We start from the raw sequence: 8,694 nt of genomic DNA, 5'->3' as shown, positions 1-8,694 counted from the left end.
GGGAAAACTGTGTCTGAATTCAGCAGTGGATGTTGGAAATAACATTTGTTGTCATTGCTGTAGATTTGCAAAGAATCATCTTCCCCCTGGGTTTGGCAAAAAGTCAGGTTTGTATTTCAGGAGGCTGGACTGCACCAGCTGGCTTCAAACATTTTTTTTTTCATTCTCCTGTCCTGTGAGGGGTGTGTGTATCAAACACTTCTTTGTTACCAGAAGGACAATCATTTCTTTTTTCCAGATGCAGACAGGAGTGCTCTGGAGCAATCTGAATTAAATGCCAAGGTGAAAGCGTGTTGCTGTAGAAACCCATGTCAGACTTGCAACTAGTTCTTGTGTGCTTCTGGGGATATCTTACTGATAAAGGCTCTCCAGCTATTTCTATTTTTCTGTGATATTGAGAAATGATTCTTCCAAGTTGCTTTTTAGTAGATCTCTGCTACAGTTCAGAAAGGCAGGGATGGGATGAGCAGGAATCTGCTCAAGCTCTGGGAGCCATCCTCTGGCTTTAGAGGGCTTTGGATTGTCTGCTCACTGCAGTCTATGCAACATCCAATGTGTTGCATCCCCGGTTTTTTAACTTCCAGTGAGGACTTGTTAACGTGGGAAGAAATCCCAGAAAACTCTTCCATAGCCCTGCCTTCTCCTTTCTACTGAGCACACAAAGCTGTTGATGACAATTGTTTATAGATTGTGTCTTGAAGAGCTCACAGAGACAACCTGACCCTAAAACATTGCTGTGGCAGTCCCTCAGCATCCCTTTGATACCTCTGCATCCTCCTGGATTAGCGATGCTGCTGCAACAGTGCACAGCACAAATCCAGTTACATGAGCTCTGTTATTTGAGCGTCCTCTGAGCAGCATTTCAGACTTTATTAAAACTTTTCTATATGCATTTTGGCTTTGAAAAATACAAATCCAAAACAAAAGCCCATAAATCTTTGTTTAATCAAAGTGTACCTCTAAGAATGGTGTACATGGATATTGTATAACAAGAAGAGTGAATTCCAAACAGGACTTTGAAAATCCGTCTGGAGCAGAAAATCAAGACTGGTGGGAGATTTTTAGAGCTTTGCCTGCTTCCTGGAAAAATTCACTGTACTATGTTGCATTATCAATGCTTAAGTGACAACTGCAAGTTGATTCAATTAAGAGCTGTGCTAAGGGATATTGTACTTGCTAATGCACAGTTTATCTCTGAAGTTGTGAGTGTTGCTGCCTCACTGAAACTGTATTGGTTTCAGTGACTGAGGCTTGTCTGTTGACAGCTTTGTCAGTTGAAAGCATTAGAAGAAAATGAAATTACACTCTGGGCCTTGCCCCAGATGGGAATTGATGTAATATTTTAGACCTCAAAAAGGATGGGAGTGTAACAGAACAACATGACAACATCAAGATTTATTAGAGCTGCTTTGGTCTTGGCTTTGGGTCATCTCCTGTCTGCAGAATTCCTGTTGATGTCCCATCTGGATTTATATAGAAATTGATGGTTGGGTGAAGCTCTCTGATCCCATCAGTTCACATTTGCATCACTTTCTGTTCTGGATGTGCTGCAGAGGGCTGGAAGCACGACTTGTTAAAGTAGTTAGCAGGCAAGCAGAGGAGAATGCAAGGTCAATTTAGCACTTGCAGAATTTAAATTATTTTCTGAATTGGAAGGGAGGGGGAAGGAAATCAAAGCCGGTGTCTCTGAGTTCAGCTGCGTTTCTGAAACAGTCCCTTAAGATATAAAAGTACTTGAATGGAACCATTAAGCCCTAGTTTGCTCTATATTTTGCTGCTATAATTGTTGCAGAGGTCATACTTACATGCACACAATTTGGGTTTGATGTCTGTGTTCCTCTAAACACAGATGGTTGCTGAGAAAAAGGCAACTTCATTGTGGCTATTGATTGCTACTGAGAACGAGTGGATGAAGTGTTCAAATCCTGATCTAACAGCTCCGTTGGATTTGTCTGTCCAAAGGTTTTGTGTCCCCTGGAAGTCTTTGTTACCCCACTACTTCTTACTGGTACAAAAATCCGGACACTGGCACCTGTTACAGCTTTTTTTTCTGCCCTCCCTCTTTAAGCTGCTTGTGTTATTTCAGTCTTTAAACCCTGCAGGTGCTAAAAACTAAAACTAGGGGGGAGCAGGAGGGAGGGAGTCAGTTTGAGTCCTTGAGCAGGACATGCTCCAGACCTGGGTGTACAATCCACCCTGAAATGGAGATTTTGGGCGTAGGTCACATGAATTAACTTCCAAACAGGGGATGTGTGCTTTGGGCACCCTCTCTGTCCTGTATAGCTGCTGACTGCCTTGCCCAGGTGTCCTTCAGAGAGTGTCCCCCTCTTCCCTCTGGCTCCTGACAGGACAAACATTCAGCTCATTCAGCTACAGGGAGTTCTTAACTCCCTTTAATCAGATGCTCCACCAAAAAAAAACCCCTGGCATTCAGGTCATGCTTCAAGCTGAATTAGTTTGCATTATCTGCTGTTACTTTTGGACTGAGACAAACTGTTTATGTGTATTCTGGGTCACTGATGCAAACAGAGAATTACTGTGGGTCTGAATCAACATTGCAGCACAGCCATCAGCAGCCCTGCTCTCCTCGTGGGGACCAATTTATTCTCCAGATGAAGCTGGAGTGAGTGAAGGCTCATTCCCCAGGAAAGGTGATTGAGTGCAATTGCAGCTGGTTGATTAAGCTGGACAAAGAGAAACACTCGTGTGTCACTCAGCTCTCTCTGCTACATGAAACAAGGGGATTAGATATGGTGAATTTCTAGTAATGAAAGCAGGCAATCGGGTCCGTCATAAAATCAGCTTAAAAGAGCTTCCAGAGGGAACCAAAATAACTTGACCTACCTTGGTCCTGTAATCTTTAAATGCTGCTTAACATCTGCTCATCAGCACTTGGCAATAATATTTATTATGGAATTTTTAATAGCAGACACCATCATGTGTTGAAATTAATAATGCAGAGGGGTGCATGGTGGAGGGGAAAACATCACTACACAGAGGTTAAAAAGGAAATAGAAGTGTTTTACTTCAGTGAAAAAATCTTTAGGAGAAAGTTACACCTACAAAAATGTTAGTGAGGTCACCAGCCTGGCCCAAGCACCTTTCTAGTCCCCTGAGGTGGTTAGCACAGAACCAGTTCTGCCTCAGGGACCTAAAATGAGAATGGGGAATTGTAGAAACTTTCCTTAAAGACAGATGTGCAGAAGATGCCTTTAAGATTTGAGATGTTATTTGGAAACAGCTTTCTTCCCCCAGGACTGACATTTCTGTCTATGTTATTAACTTTGGAGATACAGAAGGTGCCTAGTGTTAGGTGCAGTGGATTTGAGCCATTATAGGCAGAGGATAGTTTGAAATTCCTTACTGCGCACTGTGTATCCTTGAAAACTGTAGTACAGGAATTTGAGAACTCTTTACTCCCAACAAAGAGTTACCAAAAAAGAGTAAATTGCAATTCTTGGCTTAAAACATCTTCCAAGTAAAAATCTCTGTAGACCCTCACAGGTCCCAGTTATTTCTCTACTGAGTCTGCAATCTGCTCTGTAAAATGGATTCCCTGGAAAATGGTCTGGAGATGTCAGCAGGTGCTGAATCCACATTTCCCATTGCAGTGTGTCCCTGTCAGTCCTCCCAGGCCTCACACCACAGTTCTTTTTGTCCTAATTTGATTTTGCCAGCAGGTTTCACTTGCTGGTCCTTGTCCTGCACCTTCCTTCCTTGCAAGCCAGCTGTGGCCATCTTCTGCCTGTGGCACAAAGGACTGGGAACATCCTGGGCTATTTCTTGCACTGAACATTTTGTGCCTTTTTTTTCTCTGCTATGATGAGTCTTTCCCCAGGATTGGGTCTGAAGCAGGAATTGGTTATTGCCAATCCCCTGTAGTGAAGTCAAATATCATCTGCACTCCCAGACATTGTTCTTGGATTCATATATTCAGGGATGATATTAGACAGCTTTGCCACTGGGAAATGCCTAACAAATTGCTGGTTCTTTTTGTTGTCCAAATGCTTTATTCACTCTGCTTTCTAGGATGCAGTTTCTCATGCTGAATTCTTGTTGTTCCTAGACACAGAGCATTGTGTCTTGGCTCCATGGGAGCCTGTTTTGTTGGAAAAAGCCCAAACTTTTAAGCCATCCAGGCCACTCTATTGGCCTCTTTCCATCCTTATTTACTGCTGTGTTGTCCTTTGTACAGTCTGTAAGTTTTCTGCTAGTAGAACATGTATTTATTTCTGTATTGAGAGTGGTGAGTATGCCAGGCCTGGTGTGAATCCATGTGGAACAGCCAGTTGTTTGCTAAGGCTTCCCTGTAGACATCAGCTTTTGAAGATCTGTCCCTTACCCCACCCTTAATTCTTTTAATATGGACTTTCAATTGAAACTACAAAGTGATACAATAAATATCTTAAAATTGAAATCCCAGTAGCCTTCAGCCATCTAGTTTGTGCACGGTCTTTCCTCCCAGCAATTCCCCTAGAGCTGATCAATACCTATTCACTTTTCTTTTTTTTTTTTTTTTCCTTTTCTTTTTTCTTTTTTTTTTTCTTTTCTTTTTTTTTTTTTTTCTTTTTTTTTGACATTAACATTCTGCTGAGACTTCTGCAGCTTTCAGCACTGAACTCCTGTAATATGCCTCTGAACTTTTTCTATCCATTTTTTAAGCTTTTGTGATGTACATGTTAACTTTGTCTTTCATGGCAGCTGAGATAGAAGGGCTGCTTTGCATTTCTGCTAAATGTGCGCATCCTAATTCAGGGAATCACTTCAGCATGTCCTGATCTGTAGAATTAGGCTGGAGATTGCTATATCATTATGGTAAATGCATAATTATCAAGGCAGGAGGTTTTGTGTTTTTATTTTTTGTTTGCTTGTTTGTTTTTGGTTTTTTCTTTTTCCATGAACTGCAGCAGTTCTCTTTCTTCTCAGGGGGAGAGGATTTTTTTTTTTCCCCTGGAAAAACCAGTCTAAATTTTTGCTCTGCAAAGCCATGCAAATTCTACATAGAGAAACAATTCTGCAGAGTGTCTGCACTGAGGAGAACTCGTGGTTTTCTGCTACCCAAGATGTCCTGTCTGGTTACTGTCCTTTACTCTGAAGGCAATTCTGTTAAGGTGCAATTTTTTAAAAAATAAAAATTCAGGGATCATTAATAATGTTGACTGCTAAATCTGGGTGTGTTTTTCTTTTGTGTGTCTTTGTGAGGTCTTGAATTTTCTAGAAATCTCATTTATGGGAGAGGGAGAGCGATGAGCTATTGTTCTCTGTGCTGGTCTAAATCAGTTGGGCTCTGCTGTCCAAACTAAGAGCCTCACATTTGGTCCACAGGCAGTTCTTGCATCCTTCCTGCCTGCCAGGCCTCTCTCCAGGGCTGCTTCAAGCCAGGATTAACCATCCTGGGGGGAAGACGGGAGCACGTTCAGGGAGGGAATGCTGCTGCACCAGATGAAAGCTACGCTGTCCCTTGGAACCCCACCAAATACCTGCATCCCTAGGTTTTGCAAGAAAACACTTAACAAATCTCTTATTTTAAAGCTGTTCTACCTCCATTGTTATGCTCAGAGAAGTATTACTTTGTCCTCCTTGTTAAAAGTGAGCATTCCTTTCTTTGCTGTATCTCTGTGCACAGCATGTCTTGTTGTTACATTTAAGTTGCTCTAAACTCTAAATCAATAATCCCATTAGGAAGAAAAAAAAGGGGTCTAGTAGCAATAAGTACAATTGCAGAGTTAATCAGATCATTTTTATTCCTGTTGTAGACTCTGTTTCCCAAAGATGTTCTAGCTCTGCAGAATCAATAAGGGCACAATAAGTAGGTTTATTTCCTGGATATCAGCAGTATAAGGGTGGGGGTTGGATGCCTGGAGGGAACCAAGGGATTTTGCTGCCTGTGAACACAGGGGCTGTAACTGCTGCTGCCATGGAATCAAGTAACAGAAAGCAGTGTATATTTTGGGGACTCAAATGTCTGGGAAATATCTGGAGGAGGCATAGATCCAGGAATTTCTCCCTTCTTAGTCCATTCCCACCAATTTCACAAACAAAGTGTGTCTAAAATAACACTGCATTTTAAATATAACGTTTTGAGTTGGTAGCTGCTTGTTTTAGAATGTAAAACCCACCTAATTTTACAAACATTCTTCAAAGGGGTGGATGACGTGTTCTTACCTCCTCTTCCCATTTCAATTTCTAAATGTGGTTCTTACTGCTGATCTCTTCTAGTTGCATGCTACACAGCTATAAAGGCTCCAGTGGAGATGCATCTGGCTGGTCTGTACAACGAGATTTAGTCTTTCCTAACCCAGGCTGTGCACAACTCCTTTTGAGTGGAGCTGAACCCTCTTCTCCACAACCATTTCCCTGTAAATAGCTACTGAAAACAATAAAACTGGATCCCTAAAAAAGATGGGCCTCCTTGTTGTTTCATTATTGTTAAATATGGCCCCTGCTGCGCTGTGGAATAACCAGCGCCCAGCACTGCTGTACCCTGGTTGTTACTCAGTGGTCCTTTAAACAGAACCCAGCTGTACATTCCAAGATTAGAGTGCTGCTTTCTCCTTGCCTTGTACATTAAGCTGAAAGTCATGAAACTGAGCCTTAACTATTCAGTATGCCTGTGTTTGCTAATAAAGACTTCTTAGGAGAAATCATGTTTCACGGTGCCACCCCAACACTCGAGTGCAGCTGCCTGGGAATTTCTTTCTCCTGTCCTGTTTGGAGATGTTGTGGCTGCAGCACAGACTCAGCCTGGCAGAGCTGGGAGTGTGGGCAGAGGCAGGGAGGTGCTGGCACAGGTGATGCTGTGCTGAGGGTGCTGCAGGTAAAGTAGCTCACAGTGAGATGAAGCAGCATCAGCTGTGCTGATCTGTGCACGCACTGGCTCTGTTCACCTAAGAGAAGTATCAGAAAGTGCATGGTTAAGAATAAATGCAGTGGTCATAACACAAAGCTTGGAAAGTTTGGAGTGGTTATAAGATAAAAAGTTTCAGTGAGATACACACTGCTTTGAAACGGGCTTTAAAAAAATTGACATTTCCCAGAAAAACAAGAATCTATATATGAGAGATGGTCTACTTGCAAGAAGCCTTAGGGCTCAGTGGATTTCTTTTTGTTCAAGTCTTTACAGTTGTCTACCCAATTTGAGCTGTAAATTAAACTCTAAGTATCTGGAAGGATTCTTTACTTGGTGTGAGCACTGTGACCTGCATGGTTGTGAGGAGTGGGAGGTGAGTCCAAATCTTGAAGGGCTCTTCCTGGTGGCAATTCTGACTTTCAACCACACCATTGCTTACAGTTTTATAAATTTCTATTTTCAGTTTATTTACCACCTGCTCCTAAGATTTGTATGAAATATGCCAAGACAAACACAAACCCAAACAGCTAGAGCTTACACATTCCCAGAATGTGATCTAAAAAGAATTGCTGCAAAAAAGTGAGACACAGTTTACAAATATTACTGTTTAAGAACTATATAAACTATATAACTGTATAACTATAAATAATAATAACTAGATAAACATAGTATATAAAAATACATATATTTTGTGCCTGTGTGCAGGTACATCTATACAGACACATGTACTTTTATCCTTTGACACTTTATCCCTCAGCTGACCAAGGTGGAGACTTTGGTCAAATTTAGCAAGAAGCTTCTGAAGTTCTACTAAATAGTTAAAAAACCTGCTGTGATTAAAATGAAAAACTATTGCTGCTGTACCACAGCTCAAGGCTACACAATAAAGTGTGCATCTCCTTAGATTCAGAAAGGTTAAGTTGTAATGACTTAGCCCTATTGTTGCATAAAATTACCATAAAATTTTCAAAATATTAAGCTTTCTCCTCAGCAGAGGAAAGGCTGCATGTATTTAGATAATAATATTGGAGAGATAGAAAATAAAAATGGAAAAGGAGCCAAACTGTAAATGCCAAAGAAATTGCTGGCCACTGTGCCCATTATCTCAGAAGATGGTGCCATTTTGAAGAAGGATAAACTGGTTGCTTTAAATGGACTTTGAATATATATGGGTTTATTTTTTTCTATTTTTATTTTTTCTTTCTGATTCCAAGCCATTATTTTTTTTCCCCATGGAAAATAGCTTTAATGTGTATACAAACTCTGTGTGCATGCTTGTCTTGTATGAACAGATTTAATACATATATAAAGTGTTTGTGTGCACACAGACATGCACACACTTCCCCACATGTGTGGGAAGAGGGAGAGGCTGAAACCAAGATTCAGGATGTGCTTCAAACCACTCTGGCAGAGCAAAGCCACCCACAGAGCTGAGGCCAACCCCATAGGAATGTTTCCAGGGAGCCACAGGAACCCTGTTCTTTTCTGTGGTGGGTTATCCAGCATTGTGTGTATTTTGTGTCAGTGCACCTGTGAATACTTCACATGGACACCAGGGGTTCTTTCACACAATTTCAGCTGAACAGCTGCAGCTCTACAGTCACTTTATCAGCACCATAACATATAGAATGAATAATGCATTCCTGAAGAAGGAGCACTGACTGGGAGAAGATTCAAACTGAATCTTGGGAGCAGAAGAGTGAATCCTTGGCTGGATTGCATTTTTTCTGAAGGTCTTCGAGGCAGTCAGGTGGTGGAACAGAGCTAGGGATGTGTCCAAATGTGGTATTTTAGAGAAATATTTAATGTGGATCACGCCCCCCATCACTTCAAGCATATGGATG

This window comes from Geospiza fortis, unplaced genomic scaffold, assembly GCF_000277835.1.
Source record: "Geospiza fortis unplaced genomic scaffold, GeoFor_1.0 scaffold237, whole genome shotgun sequence".
NCBI classification, from domain to species: domain Eukaryota; kingdom Metazoa; phylum Chordata; class Aves; order Passeriformes; family Thraupidae; genus Geospiza; species Geospiza fortis.
This window is presented reverse-complemented; position numbering follows the sequence as displayed.